At 36.3% G+C, this 21,865-nt stretch overlaps 1 protein-coding gene and 2 long non-coding RNA genes across 4 annotated transcripts in view; 1 reads left to right on the forward strand and 2 right to left on the reverse strand.

Moving 5' to 3' along the window:
• LOC127988026 (SLAM family member 9-like) overlaps positions 1-21,865 on the forward strand; it is a 291,317-nt gene that overhangs the window by 235,935 nt on the left and 33,517 nt on the right. The gene's annotated exons all lie outside the window — the stretch shown is intronic.
• Positions 14,043-21,833, reverse strand: LOC127987166 (uncharacterized). The gene is made up of 2 exons (XR_008161078.1): positions 21,595-21,833; positions 14,043-14,158 (listed from the first exon to the last, which is right to left on the reverse strand). It is a non-coding gene; the product is annotated as an uncharacterized LOC127987166 (long non-coding RNA).
• LOC127987139 (uncharacterized) lies at positions 14,812-21,177 on the reverse strand. Of its 2 annotated transcripts, XR_008161046.1 has the most exons (7): positions 20,703-21,177; positions 20,559-20,602; positions 19,432-19,561; positions 19,187-19,280; positions 18,181-18,284; positions 16,046-16,166; positions 14,812-15,484 (listed from the first exon to the last, which is right to left on the reverse strand). It is a non-coding gene; the product is annotated as an uncharacterized LOC127987139 (long non-coding RNA). The 2 variants fall into 2 exon arrangements; XR_008161047.1 differs by lacking the exon at positions 20,559-20,602 and having other exon boundaries at positions 14,815-15,484.

The following is a 21,865-nucleotide window of genomic DNA, read 5'->3' on the forward strand; positions in this document are numbered from 1 at the left end:
AGATCATGTGACACTGAAGACTGGAGTAAAGTTACTGAAAAATTCAGCTTTGCCTCATAATAAATACATTTTAAAGTATATTTGAAAATGAGTATGAAAACTGTTGTTTCTTTTTACAATATTACTTTTTTTTTTTTTTTGTAATTTTGATTAAATTAATTTAGCCTTGGTAAGCAGAAGAGACTTCTCTTGAAAACCATAAAGAAAAGATTCCAGATTTTGACTGGTTGTAACATTAACAAGATGATCCTCCCTTTCAGCTGCCAGAGAAGGATGTTGACAGTGCAGGCCCAGGATGAAGAAGAGGAGGAAGAACACATTTAACAATTTTCTCATAAACTTTCCATGTGTTATAATAAAAACAATGACTCTACACTAGAGGAACTCTTTTCTGAAGAAGATCAGGTGCTGAGAAGGAGCCTTGTTCTACAGCAAAACACTGCATCAAGCCTCCTGTCCTTCCCTCAGAAGAGCCTGTCTTCTGCTGCTGGGGTAAGAAACACACTCTTCCTCTTCTCTATCAGCTGTCCTGCACCTAACTCTGCCTCCTCAGCACTGTCTGAAAGAGTCTTCTCCACAGTCAGTAATCAGAGATCACAGATTCTTCTGAGAAAGTCGATACTCTCATTTTCTTAAAATCTGTTTGTTTTTTTGGGGGACAAATAATACAGGAGAGATGCTAGAAATCTCTATATTTTGTTTATTTTTCATATCTTTACGCTTTATGAATGTTTTTTTTTTTCTGAGAAGCTCAAGAATTATGGTTCTTTGGTAATTGCTTTATTGTTTAGGTTTATCTTCTGATAGTGAGCACCAGGGGCGCTGCACAAGATCCCAGTCCTAATGTCTTAATTATATAATATATATATAATTATATATATATATATTCTCTTCCTTTGGGGCCCTGGTAATCAGTACTGGTTTTACCCCCAGTCCGACGCCCCTGGTGAGCACAGAGTCCCGCTCATGACATGCAAAAAAAAAAAAAAAGATACATAATTTCCATGATTTACTATTTTTTTTCCCTCGTTTGTACTAAAATGTGCACGATTACTTTTACATTTCATCGATTTGCTAAATCGTATGCACAATTTACTAATTCGTTCTCTTGATGTATAAATAGTGTACACGATTTAGCAAATCTTATACCAGGAGCCTCATATACAACGCTCACGAAACAGTTTTACTTCGTTTCAGAAAAAAAGTTCAGTACGGAACTCCAGTTTACCACACCTAATTTACAGAAAAGAACAAACAATATTAAAGCAATATTAAATCATTTTGAAGAAAGGCAGAAGAGCCATACAAGGAAAATATTTTTTACATGTATTTTTAAATATATTATAGCATGGTGTTAGAAAAAGTGTTATTGGCTTTGTCTGTAAACTACCTAAGAGATTTAATTTATAACCAGCAATAACATCAACTAAATTAATAAAGTTTGTCAAGTCAAAGTTTAGGTTGGCTTGGCTTGAGAAAGCATGGCCTGAAAGTTTGAAGTTTTTTTCAATTTAAAATTGCTACAGTTGAGGGCTATACAGTCTGTCAGAGAAAGAAAAACAGATAATTACAGTACTCTAGCCACATGAAGTGGGACTCTTCTGTCCCCAAAAAGTCATATTAAGACATATGAAGGTCAATTTAAGAGGTAACACTTTACAATAAGGTGTCATTGGTAAACACTAGTTAATGTATTAATTAACATGAACTAACAATACATTTGTTATAGTATCTATTAATCTTTGATAATGTTAATGAAAAAGATTACAAATATGATATATTTTTTTTTTGCAATGCATGCAACCATCAATGGTATTACTTACATTAATAAAGTCTTTCTGCTCTCTTTTAAGACATCTTTTATGGTTCATTTTAGGCGAAATGAGACTTTGAAAGACCAGCATTCGAATACTATATCATAAAACATGTCATAAGTGTTTGAAATCGCACACATTTGCAATGGCATTCTCTATGATTATGACCAAAGCATTCTTACAATTAAAAGCAATTTAAACGCAAATTTTTAAGAAAACAAAAGTAATATCTCATATCCACCATACCTTACGAACATCCGGAAGTGAATTAACCTGAATATGCGCATTAATGACAGTCAGTACGGCGCACACTCATATTTACGGTAAAAACATATACGTTACTGCGCATGCGCGGTAAACACACGTCACGTACATACTTATTTTATATATCTATACAATGTTTGATAGGGAGCCAGTGCAGCGTTGACAGGACCGGGCTAATATGGTCATACTTCCTGGTTCTAGTAAGAACTCTTGCTGCTGCATTTTGGACTAGCTGTAGTTTGTTTACTAAGCGTGCAGAACAACCACCCAATAAAGCATTACAATAATGTAACCTTGAGGTCATAAATGCATGGATTAACATTTCTGCATTTGACATTGAGAGCATAGGCCGTAATTTAGATATATTTTTGAGATGGAAAAATGCAGTTTTACAAATGCTAGAAACGTGGCTTTCTAAGGAAAGATTGCGATCAAATAGCACACTTAGGTTCATACCATCAAGTCTTAGACAGTGTTCTAGGTTATTACAAGCAGAGTTTTTAGGTCATATAATTAACACCTCTGTTTTTTCAGAATTTAGCAGCAAGAAATTACTCGTCATCCAGTTTTTTATATAGACTATGCATTCCATTAGTTTTCAAATTGGTGTGTTTCACCAGGCCGTGAAGAAATATAGATCTGAGTATCATCAGCATAACAGTGAAAGCTAACACCATGTTTCCTGATGATATCTCCCAAGGGTAACATATAAAGCATGAAGAGTAGCGGCCCTAGTACTGAGCCTTGAGGTACTCCATACTGCACTTGTGATCAATATGATACATCTTCATTCACTGCTACGAACTGATGGCGGTCATATAAGTACGATTTAAACCATGCTAATGCACTTCCACTGATGCCAACAAAGTGTTCAAGTCTATGCAAAAGAATGTTGTGGTCAATTGTGTCAAACGCAGCACTACGATCCAATAAAACTAATAGAGAGTGTTACGAACCCCTATTATAAGATGCTCGTTGAGAAAGGGGTCCACAACAAAAGAGGAGATGTGAGGCCAACAGCAATTTAACCATTTATTATTGGACTAATAAATGATTACTCAATCTCACATCTCTCATTCATCTCAACTCTCCACATGTAACAATAACAATTAAACTATACCAAAGTCAAAGAATATACTTAACAGACACTGACCAATAGATCAAACCAGATAAACATCAAATAGAACACAGCTTTGGCTGGACATCCTGATGCGCACAAAATTCACCGCTGCATGGAATTCACTGCTGCATGCCTTCATTCTTCTTCTTCTTCTTCTTTTGAATTTGCGGCAGCATAGACGCATCACCGGCGTATTACTGCCCTCCTCAGGTCATTTGAGGCCTCGGTTTATCCTTTAAATCCTTGCGTAAAGTCCAGTCTTGTGCAAAAACTTCATAAAAATCTTTGTAGACTCATAGTCCTTTGGGTTAAGAATAGTCTGAACAGATATATTAGAGACTCCACATTCTAATAACTCTGAAATCATGTGACATCTTGCTGTATGATGGTTGGAGCACTCCATTATTACATGATTCACCGTTTCTTCTTGTCCACATCTACATCTGCCATCTAGATGTTTTCCAACCCTTGCTAACCCAAAGTTTAGTGCACAATGGCCCAACCTTAATCTAGTTAGAATGACACTCTTTCCTTTCTAATGTTGTATTTAGGTTACGTCCTACTGTTGGCTGAACAGAATAATAATGTCTGCCTTTATGTCCCTCATTCCATTCTTTTTGCCATAATTTCAATGTTCTTTCTTGGATAATACTTTTACATTCTACCCTACCGAACATAACCTCCAACTCTACTTCACTTTTATTTACTGCACTTCTTGCCATTTCATCTGCCTCTTCATTTCCCTGAACACCAATGTGAGCAGGTACCCAAATAAATCCAACTGTACTCCCCATTTTATTAACTCTATTAAGTGTTACTAAGACTTCTACAACTAAATCTGCCCTGGCTTCACTTTTCCTTCCCTTTAATGCCATTAAAGCAGCACTTGAGTCTGAACAAATTATTCTTTTCCCTGGTCCATTTTCCTCCACCCACTCCAAGGCCAATAAAATAGCCACCAGCTCTGCAGTAATGGCTGACATACTATCTGTTAACCGCTTTCCATTCATTAACTTCAGCTGAGGAATACTTACTCCTATTGCGGTTTTCCTACTTCTTAACTTCATTGAACCATCCGTAAATATCTGCACATACTCGGGCCAGATTTTCTTTAAATGATTATAAACCATATCCACAGGATTACCTTCATATTTCTTTATTTGATCTAAAATACTTAGGTCCACTTTAGGGACTGGCAGTAACCATGGAGGTACTGGAGGCCAAATAATTACTGGCGCGATCATGATATCATTCACTCCTATATCCTGAGCTTCCTTACCTATTGACATCTTCCCACACTCTTTTTTATTTCCATCCCTTTTCTGGAGTTCCCAGTGTTCCTCTAATAAAATCCTAGCCGGGTTAGAACAATTATGACTTCGTAGCTTTGTCCAATAAAACAGAAACAATTTATTCCGTCTGAGCTCTAATGTAGTCTCCCCCATTTCAATTAACAAAGCATTAAGTGGAGTAGATCTCATTGCTCCTCCACAAATTCTCAATGCTTTTGCTTGAACTACATCCAATTTATTTAAAACAGATTCTGATGCTGATCTATATACCATGCAACCATAATCAATATTAGCTCTAATTATTCCCCTAAAAATCATCATTAAACACTCTCTACTTGCACCCCAATCTATTCCAACTAAACATCTTAAGGTATTAATAACCCTCTCACACTTTTTCACTGTATTATTTATGTGCTCTTTCCAAGTCATTCTTTCCTCAAACCAAACTCCTAAAAACTTAAATGATTTAACTTTTTCTATAGGACTATTATAAATACTTAAAGTCTTATCTAAAAGTTTCCTTTTTAGACCAAACACAACATATTTTGATTTTGATACTGAAATTCTAAAACCCCATTCATCTGCCCATGCCTCTACTTTATTAATTGCTTGTTGTACTTGTTTATAAATATAATTCAAGTTCCGCCCTCTTTTCCAAACAGCTGCATCGTCAGCAAATAATGCCATTCCAAAACCTCTATTTAACTTACTAAAAATATCGTTAATCATTACATTAAATAACACTGGGCTAATACATGCCTTCATTCTGGTTCACACTTCTCTTATATACTCTAGTTGAGCCATCAGAGCAACAGGACACAGGTGTGCAGGGGCGGAGCCTAACACTCAGAAGAGAAAAGACTAATTAGATCACAAACAAATACAGATACAACACTCAGAAGGCTTAGGCCGTAACAAGAGATACACCCACGATCAGATGATAAGAGCAGATCATTTGTAACTCTAAGGAGAGCAGTCTCAGTACTATGATACGGTCTAAATCCTGACTGGAAATCCTCACATATACCATTTTTCTTTAAGAAGGAATATAATTGTGAGGATACCACCTTTTCTAGTATCTTGGACAGAAAAGGGAGATTCGAGATTGGTCTATAATTAACTAGTTCTTTGGGGTCAAGTTGTGGTTTTTTGATGAGAGGCTTAATAACAGCCAGTTTGAAGGTTTTGGGGACATATCCTAATGACAATGAGGAATTAATAATGGTCAGAAGAGGATCTATGACTTCTGGAAGCATCTCTTTTAGGAGCATAGATGGTATAGGGTCTAACATACATGTTGTTGATTTAGATGATTAACAAGTTTATACAATTCTTCCTCTACTATAGTAGAGAATGAGTGGAACTGTTCCTCAGGGGGTGCACTGTCTGATGTGATACTGTAGCTGATGGCTGAATGGTTGCAATTTGATCTCTAATAGAATCGATTTTAGAAGTAAAGTAGTTCATAAATTCATTACTGCTGTGGTGTTGGGAAATGTCAACACTTGTTGAGGCTTTATTTTTTGTTTATTTAGCCACTGTATTGAATAAATACCAGGAGTTATGTTTGTTTTCTTCTAAAAGAGAAGAAAAGTAATCAGATCTAGCATTTTTTAATGCTTTTCTGTAGGATAGGTTACTTTCCCGCCAAGCAATACGAAATACCTCTAGGTTTGTTTTCCTCCAGCTGTGCTCCATTTTTCGGGCTGCTCTCTTTAGGGTGCTAGTATGCTCATTATACCATGGTGTCAAACTGTTTTCCTTAACCTTCCTTAAGCATAAAGGATCAACTGTATTTAAAATGCTAGAAAAGAGAGAGTCCATAGTTTCTGTCATCAAGTTGTTCTGAGGTTTTGGATATGCTAAGGAATTTGGATACATCAGGAAGATAACTTAAAAAGCAATATTTTGTGGTAGAAGTGATGGTCCTTCCATACTTGTAACAAGAAGTAGAATTTACAATTTTGGCTATATGAAGTTTGCACAGAACTAAATAATGATCTGAGATATCATCACTTGGCTGCATAATTTCAACACTATCAACATCAATTCCATGTGACAGTATTAAATCTAGAGTATGATTTCCACAATGAGTAGGTCCTGAAACGTGTTGTCTAACACCAATACAGTTCAGAATGTCTATAAACGCTGATCGCAATGCATCTTTTTCATTATCAACATGGATATTAAAATCACCAACTATTAAAACTTTTTCTGCAGCCAGAACTAACTCGGATGTAAAATCACCAAACTCTTTAATAAAGTCTGTATGGTGCCCTGGTGGCCTGTATACAGTAGCCAGTACAAACATAACAGGTGATTTATCATTAACATTTGTTTCTCTGGATAATGTTAAATGAAGCACCATTACTTCAAATGAGTTATGCTTGAAGCCTGCCCTCTGAGGACAACAGACAACAGGCAACACCTCCACCTTTGCCTTTTAGACGCGGCTCGTGTTTATAACAGTAATCTTGGGGGGTGAACTCATTTAAAATAATGTAATCATCAGGTTTTAGCCAGGTTTCTGTCAAACAGAGTACATCTATATTATGATCAGTGATCATATTATTTACAAAAAGTGTTTTCGTAGAAAGGGATCTGATATTCAATAAGCCAAGCTTTATCATTTGTTCCCATTTGTATCCATATTGCTTCTGTTTTTTATTTGTTGAACCTCAATTAAATTGTTAATCTTAACTTGGTTTGGATGTTTTTTGTATTTTCTAGTTCGGGGAACAGACACAGTCTCTATAGTGTGATATCTAGGTGAAAAAGTCAGGTCAGGTCTGCTCCAAAAGCTCGTCCAATTGTCTATGAAACCTATGTTATTCTGTGGGCACCACTTAGACATCCAGCCATTGAGTGATGACAATCTGCTATGCATCTCATCACCACGGTAAGCAGGGAGGGGACCAGAGCATATTACAGTGTCTGACATCGTGCTTGCAAGTTCACACACCTCTTTAATGTTATTTTTAGTGATCTCAGACTGGCGAAGTCGAACATCATTAGCGCTGGCATGAATAACAATCTTACTGTATTCATGTTTTGCATTAGCCAGCACTTTTAAATTTGCCAAGATGTCAGGTGCTCTGGCTCCCGGTAAACATTTGACTATGGTGTCTGGTGTCTCTATATTCACATTCCGTACAATAGAAGCACCAATAACTAGAGCACTTTCATCAGGTTTCTCAGTGGGTGCATCACTGAGTGGGGAGAACCTGTTTAATGTTTTGATCGGAACAGAAGAGCGGTGTTTTGACCCACGACTACGCTGCCTCACCGTCACCCAGTTTCCCTGCTGCAGGGGCTCTGTTTCCGGAACCGAACAATGTACAGGAATCCCTGAGCTAGACGCATCCAAAGCCGTGTCTAGAGCCCTAACATTCTTACTGTCCTCAATTAAAGTTTGGATGCGTGTCTCTAATTCTGAAATCTTCTCTGTCAGCCTAACTATTTCCCTGCATTTATCACATGTGAATCCCTCATCAGTGACAGAGACAGATAAACTGTACATGTGGCAAGAGGTGCAAATAACGATAGCAGGAGAAGCCATTACTCACGTGCTTGATGAAATATTCTTACTGCGGTTGTTTGATGAACTTGTGAAAAACTGGAGCGAGAGAGAGGAGAGAAGAAAAGAAAACAGTGATAGGTTCGAATGAAAACGCTAATGACAAGCTAACGAGTGCTAACGCTTTGCAGGTGTACTGCACTCACGGATATAAAATAAAAGTGAACGGTCAAAGTTAATCTGATAAGATGATAATATCAGAAATATGGTGTGAATTAAGTTATATTTTACCATTATAATAAGTTATATTTTACCACAAAAAACAGAGAGTGATAGTAAGATAAAGATTCTAGAGAAAAATAAAATAAAAACGGCTACACTGAGCTACGATTAGCTACAGAAGGCCAACAGGAAGTAGAGAAAACACTGTCCAACAGCGACACCCGCAGGCAGGGAGGTGGGAATACGTTGTGTGTATGGTCTACTGTCCATGTCCAGAAAGGTAAGAAAAACATCATTAAAGTAGTCCATGTGACATCAGAGGGTCAGTTAGAATTTTTTGAAGCATTGAAAAGACATCTTGGTTCAAAAATAGCAAAAACTTCTCCTCCGGGTCTGTTGTGAGCGCGTTCACTGCAGTGTATGATATCCGGTTGCATCGGTTTTCGGATCTCCAGTACTTCTTTCGGACAGTTCGATTCAATAAACCGGTTGAAGAAAACGGGTTACCGGTTCTTTTGCGCTCGATGTAATGACGTCATTGGCGATGACAAGCCTTCGGTTTACCCGCGCTCATAACATTAGCACAGAATCAATTCAGAATCAATCACCATTCAGTCGTCAATCAGTTCGGTTCAGACGCTCTGTGTGTCAGTCTGCTTCACACTGAATCACACATGCTCAGTATTATCTGCTCCTCGGTTCTCGAATGGGACTCGTCTGACGGAAACAGTTCTTGACTCGAGAACGAGTCATTATCTGGCCTGGCGTTCATCTTTAGTTTGGTCTTCACAGCAGTTCAGTCAGTGTACTGTTTGAGTACATGAATTGCTCCGGGATATTGGTTTGATTCTGTGTTAATGTTATGAGCGTGGGTAAATCGAAGGCTTGAATTAAGGGCAATCATCTCCAATGACATCATTACGTCAAGCACAAAAGGTGAACCGTTTTCTCCAAACGGTTTATTGAATTGAACTGATTCACCAGCACCAGCAAGATATATCCAGCTGCAGACAGGGGCGGACTGGCCATCTGTGTGATCTGGAGAATCACAGAACGGCCGGTACTCCAGGGCGGCCGGCGGGCCGGCCCACCACCCACCACGCACGCAGTCATCACCTGTTGGTTTTTTTACCCCACTAATCTGTTTCACACTCCAGTACTGTAGGTGGCAGCAGTGCACCTTTAAGTTGGATGCCAGCTGCACTCTTTCTTTTACGGTCTACGGCTGCACAGGCCGTGGCCGCCAAGTAAGGAGAAGAAGAAGTGGAAGAGTAGGAAGAAACCATCAGCAAAGACGTTTGATTGAAGAAGCATAGAAATAAACAAACAATATGCATAACTTGGCCGCGGGTAAAAAACGGAAAGAAAAGGGTGGGGCTGAGAAGGCGATCGCAAGAGGAAAAAAACTGCGGAATTTAGATTCTGAAATATTGCAGCATAGTCAGCAGCAGCACCTTGCAGTTAAATATTAGCAGCAGTGAAGAAGTGAGCCAGAAATTTATGCAGCAACATGCCACCAGTGAAGATGATGAGGGACAGAAAGATGAGCTGGTTCCACAGGCAGATCCAGATCCAAGTATGGAACATGAGAAGAAAGAGAGTTACTTGCTAGAGATGATGTTAGGAAGTGATATTCAGGCTGCTAAATTTTTTATGATTACAGTAGTTAAAACAGATAAACTTCAACATTTTAGCTATAAAATGCCACATGCAGTAGCTAATATTAAGAAATATGTTGTGCCTTTTCTTTTAAAAATGTTGGTAACGTTACAGTTAAAGCTTACAAACTTTTAAGATTTGAATACAGAAGTTACATTTGTAATAGTGTATTTTCATTAAGATGTGACATTATTATTTGTGCACTAAGATTAATTACTGCATAAAATAGGAATAGATTGTAAAATATGCTGTTATAACATCATATTTTATAATCTATTCCATGCTATCTTGAAATAAAACCTGTTTTAGTTAGACCAAGAGCAGAGAAAGACCAGCTCAACTTTAAATGCTGTTTTATAACAAAGTTCGGGAGGAACAGTCACAGTTCATTAACCTGATTAACACAAGTGGAGACCAATCAGTAATCAACTCATGACAAGGTATAAATAACAGCAGAACCTACCTCTGTTCATTGACAGTTTTCAGCATCCCTCCTCCACCCCATTTCTCCTCACTTATAGATCCATCTACTCTTACCACAACCGGGGGGAGTACTCTGGGTTCGGGCCACTTCCCGAGCTCGGAGCCCTCCACCCGGACAGCACGCCAAATACGCATAAACTTACTGTATTAATATACGTAGATGTGAACTCGTGAAATTACTTTAAGCGCACCCAAGTCGTAGTCACAGCCTAGAGGTTTTTTTTTTTTTTTCATTTTAACACAACGGGCCCTATCTTGCACCCAGCGCAATTGACTTTGTACACCGACGCATGTGTCATTCCTATTTTGCACCCGCGCAAAGCGCGCTTTTCCCTCCACAGAAGCACGTCGCTAAACTAGTGAATGAACTTGCGCTCCCTGGGCGGTTCAGCGCAAAAAAGGAGGCGTGTTCCGGCGCAAACAATCCCTGGTGCTATTTTGCTGTCCCATTAAACAATTGCGCCACTGACCAGAAAAAACCTAGTCTAAAGTCAGTGGCGCGTTGCGCGTTGCGCGTTGTTCATTATGCTATTTTAAGGGCGCATGCTTGACCATAATGTATAGCGTGCACAACGCGCATACACTTTGCTCATGTAATCTACACAGATGCAACAGTTATTTTTGCAAATCATAAATTGTTACACTAAAAAAATATTAACACATGAGATGACGGAAATCATTGTGGTGTGCCACGAAGATGTGAACAAAATAGGCATAAATCTAGCTTACAAATTATTCAGGCTAATTATTCTCCCATCCCCATACAACACAACTTCTCTGTCTTTCACTGCTCTTACAAGAACATCAGTCTCCTCGGCTGTGAACCGCTCCTGGCGTGCGCCTGGTAAATACGCCATAATAATAGCAATCCATAATGGAACTTGCGCACCTGCTTTTAAAGGGAATGTTGGATGACGCTCTGATTGGTTTATTTCACGTTACGCCCAAACCACACCTATGAATAATGAAGCTGCTTCAGACCAACCCACTTAAGATTTTCGCCGGGCGCAAGAGCCATTTATCCTGCCGGGAAAATAGCAACAGCGCCGAGACCTGCCCACAAAGTTACTTGCGCTTCGCGCTTTGACACTTGCGTTTCAGATCGTTAAAATAGGGCCCAACATCTAGTCAACATCAGTGCTATTGCTATAATTTGGATGGTATGGTATCATGAGCCACAGTTAAAGTCTTGTGACACTCATGCCAGGCATTACTTTTGTTGTTGTCAAGTTTCCGCGCGCCAATTGCTTTGGGCCGGGCCTAGTCAAAGTCCAGGGCCGTTTTTTAGTCCCAGTCCGTCCCTGGCTGCAGACCCGCAGCACTACCAGCGCTGCCAGGACCCCACCATGAGGACCCCGCTGCCAGGACCGGAAGTGAGGGGCGGAGTTGTCTTAAAACACAAGCGTGGCGGAGAGCATGGTGAGTTATCTAATTTTATTGACATGTGAAAAATTATCGCATATGTAAAGTTCAGCGTTTATCTGTTAAATGTTTAATTGGTGTTAGGATTTATCATCTTATTGAAGCATGAATATGTAGTCATACTCCATTGTATAAAAAAAAAAAAAATTATACGGATGGTTCAATGATTTTTTTTATTTATTATTAATGCAGAACACAAAAACATACAAAAGTATAAACATACATCACATAATATCAACCACAAAAAATAAATGAATGTATAAAAAACAAAGAATAAAATAGAACTAAAGAAAGAAAGAAAAAAAAGGAAAAGAGGGCCAAAATGTAAACATAATTACACAAGGAGATCAAAGGCAGAGCAAATTCTAACAGTCCTTATAGCTTTCTTATTAGTAGATCAAATTCAAATAGTTTTCCATTTCTTTTAGAAAAACAGAGAAGACAGGATTACAGTTGGAGAATTTGCATTTGTGAATGTGAAATTTGCTTAGGAAAAAAATTAAATTGATAACAAAAATTATATTTTCGTTTGTAGGGTCGGGGTCATAATACCCAAATATAATGTTTTTAATATTTACTGAGAAACCTGGCATAATCTTAACTTGACAAACACACCAATATCATCCCACAGTTTCTGAGTGTAGTGACATGACCAAAATAAGTGTACAGTTTCTTCAGAACTCAAACAAAAAGAGCATGTAAGATCAATGTCAAATTTAAATCTTTGTAAAAACTTCTTTACATGGTAGAGCCTGTGTATGAGCCTAAAATAAATGTCTTTCACTTTTTAAGTGAGAAAGAATTTTTGTGCTAGAGACCAGATTTTCTTCCAATTAAGGTTACCAAACAAATTATTCCAAAAGGAGATCACAGGTGGAACAGAAATCAGATTCTTAAGAAATAAAGACCGTATTTTATAATTTTTGGCTTTTGACTCAGAGAAACAAATTTGACCAACAGGAGTATCACAAGGTTTGGGCAAGGATGCAGATACTGAGGAACAATTACAGTTTTTAAAAAGCATACATAAACCAGAGGGAATGGCTCCCAAAAATGTAGCAAATTCTTTTGGGGTTATTGGTATTTGGTATTTTGAAAGAAATTCTGAGTACCTGAACTAAAGTCCTTGCTCATTAAACAATTGCTCCACCAAAATTAAACCGTTACTGAACCAACTATCTTTAAAACAAAGACTTATTCTTGAATAAAATGTTCTTATTGTTCCAAATAAAACATCTTTGTGGTGAAAAGTTATGCTTTTAAATTAGTGCCCATGCTAAGACAACCTGTCGATGAAGTTCATTTATTTTTTGTGTGTTGAAAATGGCCTTGCGGTGACGTTTTAACCCTTGTATGGTGATCGGGTCTGTAGGTTTATAAAATAAATAAATAAATAAAAATGTATTGTGTGTGTGTGTTTTCATGTGTATAATGACATAGGTATTTGAACGTAAACATGGTTTATAAGGACATCTGTGTCCTCATAAGCCAAAATACAAGTAATCTAAAAAATGCAGCGTGTCCACCAGACCCATGAACACTGGCTAACTTTCCAAACATTCGGAGGTGGTGGTCTAATTCTTCTAGAAAACTTTGGGGGATTCTCTGAAAGGTAGATACCGGACATTTACTCCAGCCCACTATTACATTTTTACCCTCTTATGATTAATTTTAAATGAATCAAGATATGTATATTCCAGTGCAGAAATCCCTACAAGACTCGACAGAAGAAAACAAGCTACGCTTAGCAGCAGTGAAGCAGTGTGTATATATATTTATATAATTTTTATATTTATGTTATATTTTATATTTATAATTATAATATATCTTAACATACATTTATAAGAAATATTAAAGTGAGGAAATGTATAGATTATGCTATATTACAAGCTAAAAGAATGATAGCTCTAAACTGGAAAAGGCCTGACGCCCCAGTTATTGGAGCGTGGATTAATGCCATGATGCAGTGTATGGCCATGGAAAAAATAACATTTTATTAAGAACAAAATGGATGTATATGAAGAAATATGGAAGCCATTTAATTACTACACTAACAACAATAATATTGGTCATTTATTATATTATTATTATTATATGTATTAGTGTTTGTTAGTTTCTTGTTTTGTTATGTGTTTTGCTGGAAAATGTAACTTATGCGTAAAGTACAGTGAACGGGACTAATAGATCGGTAGGGGTGTTGATGCTAATCCACCACGGGACTCCGGTAAGAAGTGTGACAGGAGACAGGGCACTGTTCAACTCTTTATCTGAAGTATTTTAGGGTTCACAGCAGATGGCACAACATTGCTCCAATTAGACTGGATATTGTACAAGTTATGGCCACAAAGTGTTAAATGTGGTCTTTCTGAAATAAACAGAATAAACAAACATCAGTTTACATCTGCTAAATGTAAATTACAGTCGTGTAATTTACTAACAACTTGCTACTGTCACATTATACATTAATCAACATGAGAGGATTAACGGCCCTGCTGAAAAAAACAATAGAAACCATTACAGAAATTCTAATGGTTTCCATTACAAAACCATTACAAACCATCAGCAATTAACCATTAAAACCATTACCAAATGGTTTCCATTACGTAGTGTGTTTTGGGCATATTCCATTAGGATTTATTGGTTTGTATTGGTTTCCATTACAAGTTTGTATTGGTCACGATTTGCACTTAATGGTTTCCATCACAGTTTTGTATTGGTTCTGATGGTTCCATTACAAGTTTGTATTGGTCTTTATTAAAACAAATGTAATGGTTTCTGTTGGTTTTGTAATGGTTCTGATGGTTCCATTAAAAGTTTGTATTGGTCTTTATTAAAACAAATGTAATGGTTTCTGTTGGTTTTGTAATGGTTCTGATGGTTCCATTAAAAGTTTGTATTGGTCTTTATTCAAACAAATTTAATGGTTTCTGTTGGTTTTGTAATGGTTTTGATTGTTCCATTACAAGTTTGTATTGGTCTTTATTAAAACAAATTTAATGGTTTCTGTTGGTTTTGTAATGGTTTCTGTTGGTTTTGTAATGGTTCTGATGGTTCCATTACAAGTTTGTATTGGTCTTTATTAAAACAAATTTAATGGTTTCTGTTGGTTTTGTAATGGTTTTGATTGTTCCATTACAAGTTTGTATTGGTCTTTATTAAAACAAATTTAATGGTTTCTGTTGGTTTTGTAATGGTTCTGATGGTTCCATTACAAGTTTGTATTGGTCTTTATTAAAACAAATTTAATGGTTTCCGTTGGTTTTGTAATGGTTCTGATGGTTCCATTGCAAGTTTGTACTGGTCTTTATTTGCATATATTTAATAGTTTTCGTTGCAGTTTTATATTGGTTCTGATTTGAATGTTTAACTGATAGCTGGTAATTAGGCCATTAATTAATATAAGTAAATAATTTAAATTATTAATACAAACTGTACACAGGTTTTGTCAAGAATATAATGTTTTTATTTATTTAAACTTCATACCAACCTTTCAATAGCAAACAGTTCAGGTTGTTTTGCAAAGAATTAAGAATATGCACCTAAAATCAAAATTATTCACAGAATACTCAACATAGCTGGAATTAACACAAAACCTTGACATTACATTTTATTTTAATTATTGTTATTCATTAATGCATTATAGAAATGCAGGAACTATGAACTGTTTTTGTGGCTTGTAGCTGTCTCAGACCTGCAAAAAAAAAAGGAAAAAAAGGGACAATTCATTAGGACAATGTACCACATTACCAGTATGTGAGATTATCCATACATATATTTATATGGCAGTCTCAAAAAAGTTATTGATTTTTCTTTCATGCCTAAAATCAATAGGATTTAAAAAAAAGAAAATGTTCCATGAATATATTTTGTAAATTCCCTACCATAAATGTATCAACTTAATTTTTTATTAATAAAATGCTTTGCTCTGGATTTGAAATATTTTTCACAATATTTAGATTTTTTAGCACCATCAGATTCCAGATTTTCAAATAGTTGTATCTCAGACAAATATTGTCCTCCTAACAAACCATACATCAATGGAAAACTTATTTAGTATTATTATTGAAATAAAAATCTAAAAAATTAAATAAAAACAATTACCCTTGTAACTGGTTTTGTGGTCCAGTTTCACAAATAGGCTTGAATAATTACATTATCTACTTTTTATGGTACATAGTCTCTATTCACTTCGAGTCATATTAGATAAGAGGTTGTAGCAATTCCATTCGGATATGGCTATGTAAACACTTACCACTGACAGTTTTATCTGGTTTATGTCACTGATCTCCTCAGCCAGGTATTTCCATACACTTAGGAGGCGTTTATTTCCTATAAGGTGTGACCTTTTTTCTTCAGCTTCTGAGACAGACACTCTTGTTTTGAACACACACATACACACGCACGCACACACACACACACGCACACACATAAACAAAAATTGAAATTCAAGAACTGATGGACTAATCTCAGACTTTAAATCTGACCACTCTCAAGTGAAAATTAAGTATCATATGTGACCTGTGCTGGCAAAGTTAGTCACAATGAGCAAAAATCAGTTGAGGTTTTTTTTCCTCATTAAAAAGTCCTTCAAAATGATGTATAACTGTATATATATATATAAAAAAAAGACTGAGCTACACCCGTTTGAAGTTGAAAGAGTTGGCAAAGTCAACTCTTTTCTATTTTCTAAAGGTTCCAAACCAAAATCACTGAGCAACATTGCATCTTTTCCTGCAGTTCTTTTCTTAATAATAATTCACTTTTTTATTTTACATCCGAACAAAAGCATTCAAGTAAGAAAAACTAATAATCAAATGTAAAATCCCTTTATTCATTACAAATAAATTAATTATTAAATATATAAAAGCAGTTCAATTAGTAATTCTGTGTATACAGGTGCTTGTCATATAATTAGAATATCATAATTTCAATTCAAAAAGTGAAACTTGTATATTATATTCATTCATTACACACAGACTGATATATTTATTTATATCTGACAACTAAGGAAAATCCCAAATTCATTATCTTAGAAAATTAGAGTATAACTTAAGACCAATACAAAGAAAGGATTTTTAGAAATCTTGGCCTGCTGAAAAGTATGAACATGAAAAGTATGAGTATGTACAGCACTCAATACTTAGTTAAGACTCCTTTCCCCTGAATGACTGCAGCAATGTGGCGTGGCATGGAGTCGATCAGTCTGTGGCACTGCTCAGGTGTTATGAGACCAGGTTGCTCTTATAGTGGCCTTCAGCTCTTCTGCATTCTTGGGTCTGATATATCACTACTCAGCAGGAGTCCAGTCCTTTTTGAAGCGAGACACTTCTGGTTCTGTCTGTTGTTCAAGAGTGGCTTGACACAAGGAATGTGAAGCTGAAACCCATGTCTTGCATACGTCTGTGTGTAGTGGTTCTTGAAGCACTGACTCCAGCTGCAGTCCACTCTTTGTGAATCTCCCCCACATTTTTGAATGGGTTTTGTTTCACAATCCTCTCCAGGGTGCAGTTATCCCTATTGTTTCTACACTTATTTTCTACTACATCTTTTCCTTCCTTTCTCCTCTCTATTAATGTGCTTGGACACAGAGCTCTGTGAACAGCCAGCCTCTTTTGCAATGACCTTTTGTGTCTTGCCCTCCTTGTGCAAAGTGTCAATGGTCGTCTTTTGGACAACGGTCAAGTCAGCAGTCTTCCCCATGATTGTGTAGCCTACAGAACGAGACTGAGAGACCATTTAAAGGCTTTGCAGATGTTTTGAGTTAATTAGCTGATTAGAGTGTGGCAACAGGTCTTCAATATTGAACCTTTTCACAATATTCAAATTTTCTGGGATACTGAATTTGGGATTTTCCTTAGTTGTCAGTTATAAACATCAAAATTAAAAGAAATAAAGATTTGGAATATATCAGTCTGTGTGTAATGAATGAATATAATATACAAGTTTCACTTTTTGAATGGAATTAGTGAAATCAACTTTTTGATGATATTTTAATTATATGACCAGCACCTGTATTTATCAGGATATATATATATATATATATATATATATATATATATATATATATATATATATATATATATATATATATATAACTGTAATTTGAATGTCGGATTGAAATGAACACTGTTATTAGAGTAGTTAATTGTTAGCATAAGTGCGGCTAATAATAATAATTAAAAAAAAAAATAATTAGCATGTTTTTGTGTTTTGCTTTGGTACTGAAATTGGTACTGTGACAACACTAATAGTTAGACCTCGATTAATGCGTTCAGGTGCACTGCAGGTTGGAGCAAAACTCTGCATGTAAGTGGACCTTAAGAGACAATGTTGAGATCTCCTGCAATATGTCCTGAACATGCACTATAAAGAGGGAGAATGACTTACAACACTGGTGTCCAGTCCTGGGCTGGAGGACCACCGTTCTGCAGAGTTTCTGCTGATCCTTGATCAGCTGCTCAGGTCTGCTTAACTGGGGTTGGAGCTAAACTCTGAAACAAGAGAAGACAACCAATATTATGAAGTAAAAAAAAAAAATGATTCAGAAATATGCACAACGTTTGAAAATGCACAAAGATGAGAAGAAAGCTATGTGTTTAATGAGAACTTTCCACTGAAAAATAAGAAGCAATATTAAGTCACAGATGCATTTTTATCAATTCTTATTAATATTGTTTAAATATGTTACAGTAACCTTGTGCTTTATCAATGATTTTCAGTCTCTGAAATAGAAAAGATCTATCAGTGCTGAATGGCGTCATACATACATCATATGTAATGATATTTAACAAGAGTTCTAACACTGTGTCGTCACTGGACAGCACAACAAAATACAACAGAGCCTTTTCTAATCAGTGATGCTCTCTACACTGGATGCGGCACGAAACAACAAATCACAGATGGTGATCTGATGCCTTTTCCTATTTATGATGTACTGACACAAAGTTTAAATGATTTTTAACAGTCACTTTGGTGTGAGAGTGTGTAGCTTGGAGATAGAGATCTTTTTATGTTTCTGAAATAAGTCTCATGTACACTAAGAAAACTGCATTTATTTGATCATAAATAAAAATGGTAATGTTGTGAAATATTAGTACAATTTCAAATAACTGCTTTATATGTAAATATTTTGTACAATTTTATTCTTGTTTTCACAAAGCATGATTTCTGAAGGATTGTGTGACACTGGAGACTGATGCTGAAAATTCAGCTTTGATCACTTATTAAAACAAACTTAAATAGAAAATAGTTATTAAAAAAATGTTAATTTCACAATTTAACTGTATTTTAATCAAATAAATGCAGCAGTGGTGAGCATAAAATATGTCTTTGAAATACATGACAAATCTGACCCTTACATTTTTGAATGGTGTATGTTTGACGAATTGCTTACTATTCATGGTTCATAATGTCTAAAAATGTTCTTCGACAGGAGATATGACTCTAGAGCACAGCCATCAGCATGGAAGAACCTAGGAACATAAGCACTGTCACAGAGACAACAATATTTATTATACAATGCCAGGTATAAGGCATATACTATAGCAGAGGTGAAATGCAGAAAAGAAAAATAATAATTCACAGAATATATAATTTATATAATCATTTACAATAAATATATATATATTTTAGTTTTACTTATTTAGTAATGCTCCTACAGCGTGGACATCAAAATGTGTATGTTTTCATCCTCTCTGTCAGCAGCCCCCTTCAGAAATGTTAAAATCAGGAACTTCTCCTGCGTCATAGAGGTTTTTTTCTGGCACTTCTGAAATCACAGAACAAGTTTGTATTCATGTGTTTACCATGAAAGATCAAAACCTGAAGGTTTCAGTCCATTTTCACGCTCTATGTAAGTGATGTAACGTTATCCGGTTACGTTAGTGCACATTTTAGGATTAAACAGTGGACACTTTTAGGGTTAAAGTAATTCGGTTAAGTTACTTCCATTCATCCATTGATATATATGGAGAGAGAGAGAGAGAGAGAGACAGAGACAGAGAGAGAGAGAGAGAGCGAGCTCATATACACACAAGATGACATTAAAAGCCCAAACTTAATAAACAAGACCTCATGTCTATCGTTACCAAGGGGCAAGGAACTCGACCGGAAGTTGAAGTCGGGTGGGGGCTGCCATCTTTTAGCAGAACTTCACTTGCGTTAGCATTCCCATTGACTCCCATTCATTTTGGTGTCACTTTGACAGCGAATAACTTTATGTCTGAGGCGTTTAAAGAATCTGTTTGTCCATTATTTATTTCTAAAGATACACGACAATGTATAAAGGGCTCCATTACCTTCTATGTTACATTATGGCCCCGTATAAACAGTTTTTGTAAAAAATAGGCTAACGATTGCGTCATAACCACTCGGCTCTCTGTCGCATTACCGTACAGACAGGAGGAGAAGCTCGCAGGTAATTAACTTAATATGGCGTAGTGGCGTTACATTTTAAAATACTATACAAAATAATTAATCAGAATAACGTTACTTACTCCTGCTCACTCACGACAAAGAACTCCCCGCTCAAGCTCGCCGTCTCTGCAAGATTAACGATGGCAGTTTGCACGCACAGCCACTAGAAGATTTACATCTGTCAGACAGGTTGCTGACGTCGTCAAGCTTCGTTTGAGTCTGCGCGTCAGAAACGGAAGTGCTAAAAAACGCTAAAACTGGGCTTCATTCATCTCAATTGAGTTCCAATGGGGTCGCTGTGTCCATTTCTTTTACTGTCTATGATCGTTACCTCTTGTATTTAGCCTTACCTTTGAGATGCTAACGGACTTTTTCTGACGACGCTAAACCATTTCTATAAAGTAAATATTAAACGAAAGCGTATAATTTACATGAAATAAAGTGTCAGGAACACTTTAATGTACTATTTGTGTAATTTAATAGACTAAACTTACCTAAAAAAAAAAAGTGAAACCACATTGAGTGTCAGCGATCAGCTGCTTGACGGTTGGGCTGCCGCCTCGTTTCCATGGTGACGTCCTCCGCTCCAGTTCTGCGCGCGCGCACATTACAGCACGTGGAAGTCACGCAGAATTTCACTGTTATTTCACATCTATTTTTGGGCTAAATTTGGACCAAATCCGACAGACAAAACAAAGACCAACTTTTCAAGTCAATTTTGAAGGCCATGACGAGTCGAGTTGATTTAAAAAAAAAAAAAAAAAAAAAAATTAAATGAATTAAAAATAACCTTTCCAAATGACGTATGGTGGCAATCCAAGACAATACATACCACCAATAGAAAAAAGCAATTTACCAATAGAGACCCACAGGGACCATTACTGTGACCATTACAACCAACATAATTCCCATTATAACCATTAAAACCATTACAAATTTTGTAATAGTTTCTATTGTTTGTGTGTTCATTTTTTTTCAGCAGTAGCCTACCCACTAAGACCATTACAGTTTTCCAAAGAAACCACTAAATTTATTGGAGTCATAATGGTTTCTACTGGTGTCCAGTAGATACCACTAGAAGTTTCTAAAGGTGTTCTATTGGTCCTTAATGGTATCCAATAGACAATACACGCCACCAATAGAAGAAAGCAAAATACCAATAGAGACCCACAGAGACCATTACAGTGTCCATTAAAACCATTAGAATTCCAATAAGAACCATTAAAACCATTACAATACATGAGCATACACATTTGAATCACGGTATATCTTAAATATAACAACATTATAAACAATGTAAGGTTCGATTACACAAGCTGAATGTTTAAACACAACAACGAAATAAACATAGCTGACCTAAAATCAGGGATGATTAAATAAACTTACATTCAATCACGCACATTAACACCTGATGGAAATGGCGGAGCAATCGGCTATTGAAAATGAAAGTGAAACCGGAATAGCGGAACTCACATAAACTAGCGGCACACATTCATAATAATAGTCCTTCCACTATAAACACACATAGGGAATTTAGAACATACAGTAATGTATATTTGGTTTTAGGGTACCTTGCAATATTTGTTTTGCATTTAGATTGCTTCTTGTCTGAGACTTTTATGTATTTCTATATGGGAGGAATAAGTGATGAGTTCTA

The sequence above is a fragment of the Carassius gibelio genome, chromosome B22 (genome assembly GCF_023724105.1).
Source record: "Carassius gibelio isolate Cgi1373 ecotype wild population from Czech Republic chromosome B22, carGib1.2-hapl.c, whole genome shotgun sequence".
Taxonomy (NCBI): Eukaryota; Metazoa; Chordata; class Actinopteri; order Cypriniformes; family Cyprinidae; genus Carassius; species Carassius gibelio.